The 13,128-nt window shown below is 44.1% G+C and overlaps 1 long non-coding RNA gene across 1 annotated transcript in view; it reads right to left on the minus strand.

Annotated features, from left to right (window-relative positions):
* Window positions 1–12,755, minus strand: part of LOC121919714 — a 30,467-nt gene extending 17,712 nt beyond the window's left edge. The window contains exon 1 of the long non-coding RNA XR_006101564.1: window positions 12,493–12,755. This is a non-coding gene — a long non-coding RNA (uncharacterized LOC121919714). The remainder of the gene's footprint in view (window positions 1–12,492) is intronic.
* Window positions 12,756–13,128: the final 373 nt, after the last annotated feature.

Genomic DNA, 13,128 nt, shown 5'->3' on the forward strand with positions numbered 1-13,128 from the left:
ATACACAGTTTAAAATAAATGTAATTCAAAGACAAAACAATTAATCAATTTCTCTTCTCCTCCCTCTTGGCCACTGCTTGTTATCAAAAGTAATTAGACTTGGACGTAGGTTCAAATACTACTTCAGCCACAAATTTGCCTTGAGTAAGTTGTTCTCTCCCAGCTCCTTCCCCTTCCAGTTTCAAAAAGGAATACTGCAGTAGCCGTGACCCTATTCATTGTCTGGGTGAGATCCAACAACAAGGAAAGAAATATTTACCAAAGCACTTGTCTTATATGAACTCTTCAACCTGAAACCTATTGATTTGGACACGTCTCATCGATTCCAATGGCACCACTTAAGTGTGGTTATGAGATCTGTCTGAAGAACAACAAGAAGCAAAAGCTAGATATACATAATTAATACTAATTGCAGAGGCCCATGCACATGGTTCCTCAAGCCATCTTTCATTCTCCACTTTGGGAACGTCTATTAAAGAGCTCTGATGTTCTGAGCCCAGGCAAGTTTGACACACTGAGACAGCTTATATTTTCACTAAACAGGTAAATAGATCATCCGTCTCAATGCTCCAAGATTCAAGTGGGCAACTGCAGTGGGTCAAGGGCCAACTTCCTGCCCTGGAACTCTCTGGGAGGCATGTGGAGTGCGAGATATGCTTAAAAAACCAAAACAGAACAAGAACTGGCTGGAGGCCCACTTCTGGTTTTGAAAAAACAAGGATGTCTTAGAATCATAGAATCATAAAGGTGGAAGAGACCACAAGGGCCAACCCCCTGCCCTGCAGGAATGCATAATCAAAGCACTCCTAACAGATGGCCATCCAGCATCTGTTAAAAAACATCCAAAGAAGGAGACTCCACCACACTCTGAGGCAGTGTATTCCACTGTAGAACAGCTATTACTCTACTGTCAAGAAGTTCTTCCTAATGTTTAGGTAGAGCTCTTTTCCCGTAGCTTGAGTCCATTGCTCCATGTCCTGGTCTCTGGAGCAGCAGAAAACAAGCAGATTCCATCCTCAATATAACATCCTTTCAAATATTTGAACATGACTATTATGTCACCTCTGAACCTTCTCTTCCCTAGTCTAAATATACTCAGCTCCTAAGCTGCTCCTCTTCGACTAGAGTGTCAAAGAGCCCTGCAATCCAAACAAAGGGCAATTTGCCTCTTCTGGAAACTCCAAGGAAAGACAACTGACCTTTCCAGGGTGAAGAAAAAGGGCAGTCCAAGGAGAAAGCATAGGCCATAAAAATAGCTGTAGGACACATTCAGCCTTGGGCCCACATATCACCCACCCCTGCTCCAAATTAGATGTAGGGTCATAAGCATCATCTTCCTGAATGTGACCAAAGCTCCCTTGAATCCCACATGTTGAGAAGCCTACAGGCAGACCACAAACTCATTAGCTGACAAAGCATGGAATAATGATACTGGACAAAGAAAGTTGAATTAAATAAGGGCCACATAATTTGATCTAGAACCTATTTAAGCTGTGTTGAACCTGGAAAAGAGCATGAGAGGGAAGAAAAATGATGTGGAATCAGATAGTTCAGGTGTCACCCTTTAACTACTTCCTCAGCTTTCCGTTGGAGAATGAAAGATGGCTTGAGGAACCATGTGCATGGGCCTCTGCAATTAGTATTAATCCAATAACTGAGTTGCTCCCTGGCCGGCCATCTACTTGAAGGCAAACCCAAGGCACACATACACACATAGAAGTCACAGGACTTTTTAAGTAACAGATAATCCTCCAAGTCCACCTTAAGGGTAGACTTCTTCCCCATCTCTGAGGTTAAACACTAAAGAGGGAGTACCAGGGCCCTGTCCTTCACCAACATTCTTACATTCTCCCTCTGCTGCCTGCCCACTGATAGCTTATTTACAGACACCACCCATAGCTAATCATCAAAGTTCGCAAAATACAGTATGGTGTAGGCAAAAAACCAAAAACTGGTAAAGAGGAGAAAATTCCTACCAGCCCTGGAGCAACCAGCCAAAATCACATTGCATTGGAGGTGGAAGGGTGGCCATGACACAGAAAACAGAGAGGTATGTGAACGACTGGACTGTTCTTACATACCTGCTGGCTCCACATCCACACACATGTAGCAACTTCTGGTCTCTAGCCATGGAGGTCATCAAAGACAGCCCTTACCCCACAGTACTGTTCACCATGTGGGTCCTCTGTTTGTGGAAACTCCACTTAGCTATCTTAACTAATCATGATCCATACATCTGACATATGGAGCAAAGTTACAGGTTGAGTCTCCCTTCTCCAGAATTCCAAAATTCAAAATACTCCAAAATCCAAAAATTGTCCACATGGGTGGCTGAGGTAATGACACCTTTGCTTTCTGATGGCTCAATGTACACAAACTTTGATTCATGCATAAAACTATTTTAAAATATTGTGCATAAAATTACCTTCAGATTATGTCTTTAAGTGCATATGAAACATTAATGAATGCCATGTTTAGATTTGGGTCCCATCTCCAAGATATCTCATTATGCATTATATCTGTAAATACAGGAATCCAACATTTTTTTAAAAAAAAAATCCAAAACACTTCTGGTCCCAAGTGTTTCAGATAAGGGAGACTCAACATGTATACTCATTTCTCTAAGCATTTCTGGGTCCTCCAATGCAATTCTATAGTACTGTATACTTGGACTGGAAGTTGACCATAGACAGGAGGATCTAGAAATGTTTAGAAAGAAAACTTCTCTAGGCATTTCTAGTTCTTCCATTGTGATTCTATAGTATGCTTGGGCTGGAGGTCAACCATAAAATCAGACTAGAGGACCTAGAAATATCTGGAGGGAACACTTTTCTAGGTATTTCTAGGTCCTCCATTGTAATGACTAGAAATTGACCATAGGTTTGCACTGGAGGACCTAGAAATGCCTGGAAAGAACATATTTTCTAGATATGGATAAGTGAAACTGTGGATACCCAATCTGGGATATGGGAGTCATACTGTACTACTCCTACCTCAGCAGTCAAACCACTACTCAACACTGGCTCTTTAGTATTGACCACCTATTGATTTTTAAGGAATTGTCATCATGTATTACTGATTAATCACACACAATGGCCTAAGTCCTACTATCAGCTTGATATGGATGGGAGACTTACGTTTGGACTTACGTTGCCTATAGCTGTTGACTAAATGAGTCTTGTGCCAGTTGGGAGTAATCCACAGGATTCCAGCCAATGGTTAGTTGGCACCTTTTGACTGTTCAGTGTGATGGAGTCTCTTTCTTTGGAGGTTTTTAAGCAGAGGCTGGATGGCTATTTATTGGAAGTGCTTTAATTGTGTTTTCCTGCATGGCAGGGGTTTGGACTGGGTGGTCCTTGGGGTCTCTTCCAACTCTATGATTCTATGATTCTATGAAAGTACATGTATGATGTTTCAGTAATCTGTATGATACCTCTTTATAAATGGTCCCATTTGAGTTGTAAAGTAGGGCCCAGGTTCATCAGTAACATACATTTAGGCAATGCATCAGACCTGGTCTCCCTTGGACAGTCCTAAGTTGTTTTGCTGCCTTCCACCTAATTTTCATTCCACCTAATGTCATCTAGTGCATGGTGCTAGTTTAGTGTATACAAGACAGGTTTTGAGTCATAGGTTATGTCCGCACTGCAGAAATAATCCAGGTTAACATCACTTTAACTGCCCTGCCTCACAGTGCTATGGAATTCTGGGAACTGAAGTTTGTTGTGGCACCAGAAATCTCTGACAGAGAAGGCTAAATGTCTCACAAAACTAGTTTCCAGAATCCCCTAGCTCAGGGCAGTTAAAGTGGTGCCAAACGGTATTATTTCAGCAGTGCAGATGCAGTAATCTGACCTATAAGAGAGGAGAACATCAGAAAGGCTAAGGAAGAATATATGGGATACTACCATTCCTGTCTCCTGCAGCCACTGCCTACTGAGGTCATTGCCTCACTCTCCCTAATGGTAGAGACAGACCTATCTTTTTCTCCATATTATATCGAAAGATACACATAGAAGGATGTGCATGCATATTTTGAATCTAATGTGCTGCATCAAAAATACATATAAACATGAGTCAGTCCCGTCCATTCAATGTAATGGAGAAATTTGTAAATGGACCGGATGGGTCTAAAATACAGTCAGCCCTCCATCTCCATGGATTTTTTATCCATGGATTCAGGCATTCATAGTTTGAAAATAGTTTAAAAATATATAAATTCCAAACAGCATACCTTGATTTTGCCATTTTATGTAAGGGACACCATCTTATTGTGCCATTGTATTTAATGGGACTTGAGCATGCATGGATTTCGATATCCGTGGGGGTCTTGAAACCAAACCCCAGCAGATACTGAGGTCCCACTGTATATTTTCAGACTGTCTTCCAATGATGTAAATGAAAAGTCAACTCACAGCAATTCTTTACTTTACAGTCAGGAGCACTTGTTATCAGCTTCGGCTGATACGCCAGCTGCGCCCCTTCCTGGAGCAGGGAGACCTTGAAACAGTTGTACATGCGCTGGTCACCTCTCGATTGGACTTCTGTAATGCACTGTACATGGGGCTACCCTTGTGCCAAGTTCAGAAACTTCAACTTGTACAAAATATGGCAGCCAGGTTAATTACAGTTACTCGTCGTACCGATCACATAACACCGGTTTTGAAATCCCTTCACTGGCTGCCAATTAGTTTCCGGGCAAGGTACAAGGTGTTGGTGATTACCTTCAAAGCCCTACATGGCTTGGGTCCAGAATACTTAAGAGATTGCCTACTTCCATACTGTCCGTCCCGCACTCTAAGGTCCTCGAAGGGGAAGAATCTACTTCAGCCAATAAAATCTAGGCTAACTTCAGTCACCCAGAGGGCCTTTTCCATCGCAGCTCCGAAGCTATGGAATGACCTGCCGAAGGAGATCCGTGACATTTCTACTCTTACAGCATTTAAGAAGGCTCTTAAGACGGATCTCTTCCGGCAGGCCTTCCCTACCTAGTTCTACTCCCCATTTACTGTGACTTATGTCACTCTGTCCACCAATTCTTCTCTTAAATTTAATGAGAAGAATTAAATTAAAATTAATTAAAATAAAATCCTTGCCTCAAGAAGAAGAGCCCTCCTTCCATGACATCATCATCAGACCTGAGAGGGAGTGAAAAAGAGAGGCCCAACTTCCATCAGGCCTAACTGTGAATGTACTCACTTTGCTCTCTTTAATTTTATTGTATTTTATTTATTTATTGTATTTTATTTTCTTTATTTTTACTGTTGTAACCCGCCTGGATTCCTTGTGATTGGGAGGGCTATAAATAAATCATTATTATTATTATTATTATTATTATTATTATTTAGCATCTAAAATCAGTGTAACTATTTAAAAACTGATGGAAATGTAGGAACTTTCACACATCGCTCAGCAGTGCCAGGGAAACATGCATCAGCTGATGCTATATAATGGGGAAATTGTGCCTAATCCTTCCATATTGGCACAGATTTTATATGAGCCGTCTATATATAGATAGTTGCCTCATCTAGGGAGGAGGCTGTTTCACGCGGATGCAGGAACTTTGGCAGCATCACCATGGTTACTTTTCAGGACTTTCAAACACTAAAGGCTGAGACTCTTCCTCAACCTGCCACCCTCTCAGAGGTGTGGCACTACTGCTCCCATCATCCCCAGTCAGAATGGGTTATTGTGCATGACTGGTCCTGCAATCCAACAGATTTGATAGGACAGGGAACACTGGAAGGCTGAATTGTGTTGGGGGACTGTCTAGAAATGAGTTACTCTGGAATGAGTGGGGAGGACGTACATCTTGCAACTAGGCTAGGAATTTGCACCTTGCAAAGAGAAGAAAATATAACCTGTGCTCCCTGGAAGTACTTCCTGCTTGCATTGGACTCCTACCCAGAAGGCCTGAGCTGGCTATATTATTATTGTTTTTGTCATTATTGTTATTGTTGTTGTTGACCTTTAATTGTAAAGCTAGCTTCACCTCTTTCTTTTCTCTGTGAACCCCATCCTTCCCATGGCTCGCCACATTTCTCCTAACCTGATCCCCATCCGGCCTCTCCCTGTCTCCCTGCTTCCCTTCCTCTGTTCCCTCTGGAACTGCCGCTCTGCTGCCCCTAAAGCAACAGCAATTCATGACCTCTTTCTCTCTAAATCCTTTAACCTCCTCGCTCTCACCGAAACCTGGCTCCCAGCCCATGATACTGCAACCTCCTCTGCCCTTTCTTTTGGTGGTCTCTCCTTCACGCACACAAGCCGTCCTGAGGGTCGAGGAGGAGGGGTTGGTATCTTGCTATCTAACTCCTGCCAGTTTCAAGTTCTATCTTTTCCCCCCAGCTATCACTTCTCTTCCTTTGAGTTTCATCCTATTAGACTCTTTTCTCCTCTACAGCTCCGGGTTGCAGTCATCTATCGCCCTCCTGGTTCTGCCACCCAGTTCCTATCTGACTTTGAATCATGGCTGACATTCTTCCTTTCAGATTCAGTCCCCACTTTGATCCTAGGTGACTTTAATATCCATGTTGACGATTCCAATAACCCTACAACATCTCGCTTTAACTCTCTGCTAGCTTCTTTTGGCCTCCAACCACACTCCAACTCTTCAACTCACTCTCTTGGTCACTGTCTTGACCTAGTTCTTGCTGCAAACTGCGCCATTTCTGACTACCTGGCACTTGACTTTCCACTATCTGACCATCATTTAATCTCCTTTGCTCTCACTTATACTCCTCCTCCTCGCCATACTATTCAACGTCTTTTTCGTGATCTTCAATCTGTTGACTCTAACCAACTTGGTCTGACCCTGGATTCATCTCTCTCTTCCCTAAATCTCGGGGATTCTGCTGATTCAGCTATGTCTTTATTTAACTCAACTCTTTCCTCAACTCTCGACCATTTTGCCCCTGTCTCTGTACGCACGTCTTCCTCTAAGACTAGGCCTCAGCCCTGGCTTACCCCCAACATTAAGTTTCTCCGGTCCTGCTCTAGAGCGGCCGAACGTCTTTGGAGAAAGTCCAAAGAGTGGGCTGATTTTATCCATTTCAAATTTGTTCTTTCTTCCTTCTCACGCGCCCTCTCTATGGCAAAACAGAATTATTACAAATCATTGATCTCTGCCAATGAGAGGTGCCCGCAGCGTTTGTTCTCCACCTTCAACACTTTGCTTAAACCTCCCTCTCCTCCAGTCTCTTCATCTTTCTCTCCTAATGACTTTGCTAACTATTTCATCTCTAAGATTACCACTATTCGCTCTGAGATAGTCCCTCCTGATTCTTCTTCTGCTCTTAATCTTCTATCACCTTCGCCTAACAAATTTTCTGTCTTTCCTCCTGCCTCTTTGGATGAACTCTCTACACTTCTGAACTCTTCCAAACCTGCTACCTGTCCTCTTGATCCTATTCCTACTCGTCTTCTAATCTCTATAGCTCCCTCCTTTCTGCCCTCGCTCCTCCATATCTTCAATCTCTCTCTCTCTACAGGCTCCTTCCCCTCGGACTTCAAACATGCTCTCATTTCCCCAATTCTGAAAAAACCTTCTCTTGACCCCTCCTCTTTGTCTAGCTATCGTCCGATTTCTCTTCTCCCCTTTCTTTCTAAGGTTTTGGAACGGGTTGTCTATTCGCGCTGTCTTGAGTTTCTTGAAGCCAATTCCATCCTTGATCCCTTTCAGTCTGGTTTCTGCCCAAGGCATTCTACAGAGACAGCTCTCACTAAGATCTCGAATGACCTTTTACAGGCCAAGGCTAATGGCCTTTACTCTGTTCTCATTCTTCTCGATCTGTCTGCAGCCTTTGACACTGTTGATCACTGTCTCCTAATTGACATACTCTCTGGCCTTGGGTTCTCAGACTCTGTTCTCGACTGGTTTAGATCTTACTTGTCTGGCAGATCTTTTGCAGTAGTTGCAGGGGGTCTGACTTCTTCTCCTGTTCCCTTATCTGTTGGAGTTCCCCAGGGCTCTGTTCTGGGTCCCCTTCTGTTTTCTCTCTACACACTGTCCTTAGGAAAACTCATCAGCTCTTTTGGTTTTTCCTACCATCTGTATGCCGATGACACCCAGCTGTATCTTTCTGCCCCTGACTTTTCGCCAAGGCTTGAACAGCAAGTCTCATCTTGCCTTACAGCTGTCTCGCAGTGGATGCACCATCGGCGTTTGAAGCTCAACATGTCCAAGACGGAGCTCCTTGTCTTTCCTCCTAAGCCCAACCTTCAACACTCCTTTTCTGTCTCTGTGGACAACATTTCCATTCAACCAGTCCAGCAAGCCCGCAGTCTTGGCTTTATCTTTGACTCTTCTCTGTCGTGTATCCCTCAGATCCAGACCACAGCCAAGGCTTGTAGATTCTTTTTGTACAATATTGCCAAAATCCGACCATATCTCTCCACCTCTACTGCCAAGATCCTGGTCCATGCCCTAGTGATCTCACGACTTGATTACTGTAATGTCCTCCTGGCTGGGCTTCCTCTTTCTCACCTCCGTCCTTTAATCTCTGTCCAGCATTCAGCTGCACGCATTATCACTTCCACCCACCGCTCTGACCACATTTCTCCTGTGTTGGCATCCCTTCACTGGCTCCCTTTCCCTTTCCACATTCAGTATAAGCTCCTGCTGTCGACATTCAAAGCCCTCCATGGACTGGCCCCTCCTTACTTATCAGACCTTCTTTCTCTTCACCTTCCCACCAGGGCCCTCCGTTCTGGTAGTCAAGGGTTCCTGTCTCAGCCCAGGATTTCCTCTGCCCCATCCCGGATTCGCCCCTTTTCACTTGCTGCCCCTCACTCCTGGAACCTTCTTCCTCCACAAGCAAGAGCCATCACTTCTTTAACCAGCTTCAAAACGGAGCTGAAAACCATCCTATTCAGAGAAGCTTTCCCAGGCATCGCATAATTGTCGCTTACTATCTGATGTTCTGTTGTTGACTGTTTATCGATCCATTTCCTGTATTCCTATGTACTGTATATGTATTATCCTACTTGTGATTATGTATTTTCTCTGGATAATGATTAACCATCCATTATGAAGCCTTGCCCTCCCTCCAGTCCATCTGCCTTGGTCCAGACCTCGGAGGTTGAGAGGAACTGCTGGACCTCTTACCCTTTCCCTCCACCACTCCCTTCTCCTTCTGTGTCATGTCTTTTTAGATTGTAAGCCTGAGGGCAGGGAACCGTCTAACTAATAAGATTGCATGTACAGCGCTGTGTAAATTTACAGTGCTTCATAAATAAAGGTTAATAATAATAATAATAAAAATCTAAAGCTATAGTTTTTTTTGGGGGGGGTTGTGGGCTATGTGGCTATATTCTAGAAGAGTTTATTCCTGATGTTTCACCAGCATCTGTGGCTGGCATGTTCTGAAGATGCCAGCCACAGATGCTGGCGAAACGTCAGGAATAAACTTTTCTAGAACATGGCCACATAGCCCAAAAAACCCATAAAAAACTATGGATGCCAGCCATGAAAGCCTTCAACTTCACAAAATCTAAATCATTTTGTTTTATTCTCTCTTGCAAATGCTTGAGTCTCTTCAGACAAGGGACAGAGAGAAAACATCCTCCAAGCCATTGAGGGAACACCTGCCAGCAATTGAAAACAAGACCACAAGACTAAAATAACCAGGATCAGCAGATTTCTTGGGCTATCAGATGGTGTCCATTCACAGAAATGCTGAAGAAGGGAGGCCCACTTGCCTTGAAGATACACCCTTGACTGGCACAGCCCTTAGGGAGTGCAAGGCTGGCACCACAGATCAGGGGTATCATTAAAGGGCAGAAAATCATCTAGTCTTTTTTTGCTGCCAGGTTTTAGGAGAGTTGCCTGTGGGGCTTTTTCTGTCATGTGTGCCCCAAAGACTTTGGCTAGCTTTGGACATTTATGGACCATGAATGGAACAGAGCTTGCCATCTGCTGATCTACCCAGGCAGCAAAATGCCTTGGGCTTAGAGCTGTTTAAAGCTGAATTCCTGTCCCCTCCAAGCCTTATGGGTGGGCTTGAATGAAAGTACTCTGTGACCTTACATGACAGACCAGAAGGGAGAATGTACTTTGCTCAGATTCAGAGGTGCCTTGTTCTTGCTTGGAGAGGGGAAATAGCCCAGTAATAACACAGGAGAGCCGGTGTGGTGTAGTGGTTTGAGGGTTTGGACTAGGACTCTGCAAATCAGGATTCAAATTCCGGTTCCACCATGTATACCACTGGGAGACCTTGGGCAAGTCACATTCTCTCTGCCTCAGAGGATGGCAATGGCAAACCCCATCTGAAGAAATTTACCAAGAAAACCCCATGATAGGTTCATCGTATAGTCACCGTAAGTCAGAAAAGACTTGAAGGCACACAACAACAGTAACAACAACACAGGAGAGCATACAATGCTTACAGAAACATCCCACTTTGGAAGGTCTCAGCGACTTCAGATATGAATTTCTTCATATCTGTACTTCCTGTACTAGTTACTCATATATTTCTAAAACTAATAATAATGATTCCTGATTTTACTTTTTCTCTCTCTCTTTTTATATTATTAATGCAAACTGCAGCACTATTCTGATGATGAATTAATGTTTGGTTTTGCTGTTGTTGATACTTTTTATCGTTTTCTGATTTGTTCCTTGTTTTTAAGTGTATAGATGGATAGATAGATAGATAGACAGACAGACAGACAGACAGACAGACAGACAGATTTTTTAAAAATTAATCTGTATTTCCCCTGTGTCCAACCCAGTTGGTTCTGAAAGCAAGCTCAGAAATGGAGGATGGAAATGGAAGAGAGGTGTGCTTTGGGTATGCTCAGAAACACTCTCATTCATAGCATTGTGTTATCACCTTGGTGCCAAAACACACACACACACAAAATACACACAACAACACCTAGAAAATGTATAGGTCCTATAGTACACAAAATCTAAGGAATCCATGCTCTCAAAATAAATATTGGGATAAAATAAATACTGGGAATTGGAATAAAAAGAACTGGGGAGAGAAGGAAGAAAAGGAGTTTTCAATGACATTTTTTAAGACTAACCACTTCATTCTGGCAGGTGCTTTTGTGGATTGCAATCCATTTACTCAGATGCAACAATGAAGAACAATATTCAAGCCTCAAGTACATATGCACAGCTGAAGAGTTGAGAGAGAAGGGTGAGGTCAGAGTTAAAGGGGAATCAGAAAGTGAAAAATTATAATATCAGTCACCAACCTTTCAAATGTTTGTTTAGCATAAACATCTGGAAACTAACCCACAGAGCTGCTGCTGCTGCTGCTAGTATATGAATTTTGGACTTACTGACAACCCTAAGACAAGCCTATGATGGGGTTTTCTTAGTAAGGTTTATTCAGAGGGGGTTTGCCACTACCATCCTCTGAGACTGAGAGAATGTGACTCATCTAGGGTCACCCAGTGGGCTTCCATGCCCAACCCATGATGATGATGATGATGATGATGATGATGATGATGATATATTTATTCATATCCCATTCCCCCCTCCAAAAAATGTTGGAAATCAAAGAGGCTTACAATTTAAAACAAAAAATTAAAACATAAATACAATTAGAAATAGATTCAGGATTCATACCCTGTTCTTTAGCGTCATAGTCCAATGTTCAATTGCCTCTGCAGTAGTAGACCAAAGTAGTCGTGGTTTGAGGGTTGGACTATGACTCTGGAGACCAGGGTTCGATTCCCAGCTCAGCCATGAAACCCACTACGTGACCTTGATCAAGTCACACGCTCTCAGCCTCCAAGGATGGTAATGGCAAGCCCCCGTGATAGCTTTGCCTTAAGGTCGCCATAAATCAGAAATGACTTGAAGGCACACAACAGCAAATTCTGCTTTCAGGAAATCCAAAGATCTAGCTGTGTTAGTCTATATGATCAGTATGTAGAGAGATCTTGTGGCACCTTTGAGACTCGCTGAAAGAGGGAAGTGGGCAGCATGAGCTTTGGTAGACCTGAATCCATCTGAGGAAGTAGACTGAAGTCTAGGAAAGTCGGTAGTATGAGCTTTCATCGACTGGAGCCTTCTTTCTCAGATTTCTGAGGAAGGAGCCTCAAGTCTCCAAAGGTTCATGCTGCCAACTTTGTTCTTTCATTTGGTCTCAAAGGTGCTGCAAGATCTCTTTGCTTACTGGTTTGACAGACGAACATGGCTACATCTTCCTCAGATGGAACTGCATGCATATACTGCTTTCAGGAAAGTTAGGTCTCCGAACAAACCTTGCCAATAAAACCCTATAATAGAGTTGCCATAAGTCAGAAATGACTTGAAGGCACACAACACCAACAAATTCTGCTTTCAATGATCTGTATGTAATTCTATCTGAGGAAGTAGACTGAAGTCTAGGAAAGCTCCTGCTGCCAACTTCTTTCTTTCAGCTAGTCTCAAAAGTGCTATAAGACCTCTCTCCACACTGCTTTCTGGAAAGTTAGGTCTCTGAAAGGCAAGAGAGCTCCACATCTGTAGCAAAAAGCTGGTCTGCCCTGGCTTACCTTCCTTCCCAGAGGGCTCCCAGTTTGCCTGCCAGGCGAGGGCCACCAGCTCCAGGAAGCCTCTGCTCTCCGGCTGCTCCCTCCAAGCCACTGGCCAGCCGAGCATCCTCCTCCCCGCCTCAGGAAGCCAGGGATGCCCTGCCCTTCCCTTCCCCGGATTGGTCCAGCCGGAGAAAGATGCTGAGCGGTTGCTAGGCGACGTTGCTAAGCAGCAGTGACGCGGCTCCTTCCCTCCCGGCCTCCCCAACAGCTCTGCGGCCTCACTCTATGTGTATGGGGGGGGGGGCTTATGGAGAAGGAGGGAGGGAGGGGGAAAGTGGTGGAAAGTGGAGGGAAGGAAGGATGGAAGGAGAGATGGAAAGTGTGAGGAAGGAGGGATGGAACCTGTGGGGAAGGAGGGATGGAAGGAAGGATGGAAGGGGTGGGGAAGGAGGGGCGAGAGATGTGGGGAAGGAGGGATGAAAAGTGCAGGGAAGGAGAGATGGAAACTATGGGGAATAAGGGATGAAAGGGGTGGGGAAGGAGGGTTGGGAGATGTGAGGAAGGAGGGATGGAAGGGGTGTGGAAGGGGGAGAGATGACTGGGGGCGGGAAGAGGGATGGAAAGTGCGAGGAAGGAGAGATGGAAGTGGTGGAG

The sequence above is a fragment of the Sceloporus undulatus genome, chromosome 1, assembly GCF_019175285.1.
Source record: "Sceloporus undulatus isolate JIND9_A2432 ecotype Alabama chromosome 1, SceUnd_v1.1, whole genome shotgun sequence".
In the NCBI taxonomy this organism is placed as follows: domain Eukaryota; kingdom Metazoa; phylum Chordata; class Lepidosauria; order Squamata; family Phrynosomatidae; genus Sceloporus; species Sceloporus undulatus.